This window comes from Fukomys damarensis, unplaced genomic scaffold (genome assembly GCF_012274545.1).
Source record: "Fukomys damarensis isolate Sample0158 unplaced genomic scaffold, DMR_v1.0_HiC HiC_scaffold_8, whole genome shotgun sequence".
Taxonomy (NCBI): domain Eukaryota; kingdom Metazoa; phylum Chordata; class Mammalia; order Rodentia; family Bathyergidae; genus Fukomys; species Fukomys damarensis.
In genome coordinates this window covers 14,429,061-14,429,472 of record NW_022900920.1, presented here as the reverse complement: position 1 = coordinate 14,429,472, position 412 = coordinate 14,429,061, and the positions used below count along the sequence as shown (strand labels likewise).

General features: G+C 67.2%; 1 protein-coding gene across 4 annotated transcripts in view; it reads right to left on the bottom strand.

Moving 5' to 3' along the window:
* Positions 1–412, bottom strand: part of Chst15 (carbohydrate sulfotransferase 15) — an 85,614-nt gene that overhangs the window by 83,964 nt on the left and 1,238 nt on the right. Inside the window, exon 1 of one of the 4 annotated variants that reach the window (XM_033761375.1) lies at positions 216–290. The exons of the other annotated variants lie outside the window; for them this stretch is intronic. The gene's annotated coding sequence lies outside the window, so the exon portion shown is untranslated. Of the gene's footprint in view, positions 1–215; positions 291–412 lie in introns of those variants that run through there. 4 annotated transcript variants of the gene reach the window in all.

The following is a 412-nucleotide window of genomic DNA, read 5'->3' as shown; positions in this document are numbered from 1 at the left end:
GTTCTAGCCTCTCGGGGCTCAGCCTCGCCCTCCTCTCCTCCTAGGCCCGGACTCACTGTCCCGTCTCCGGTAACCGGGAGACCCGGGCGTCAGCGCCTGAGACAACCCCCATTCCCCGGCTTTGCAGCGTAGAACGACTGCAAGGCTAGAGCCGGGGCTCTGGAAGAGGGTCGGAGCCGGAGCCCTGAGAAACAGAGAGATAAATGCCCACCTACCTGCCCCGCACCGCGCCTGGAAACTTCCCCAAAGTGTGCGGGGGTGGGGGGGATATCCCCGTCCCCAGCTCTACCCACAGGGCGCTCGCACCGCGAAAGCGCTGCGCTGTCCGTCCGTCGGTCCTCTGCCTGCAGCTCCCAAAGCAGCGCGGCACAGGGGCGCTCCGATTCCGACTCCGGGAGCGGTTCAGCGGGAC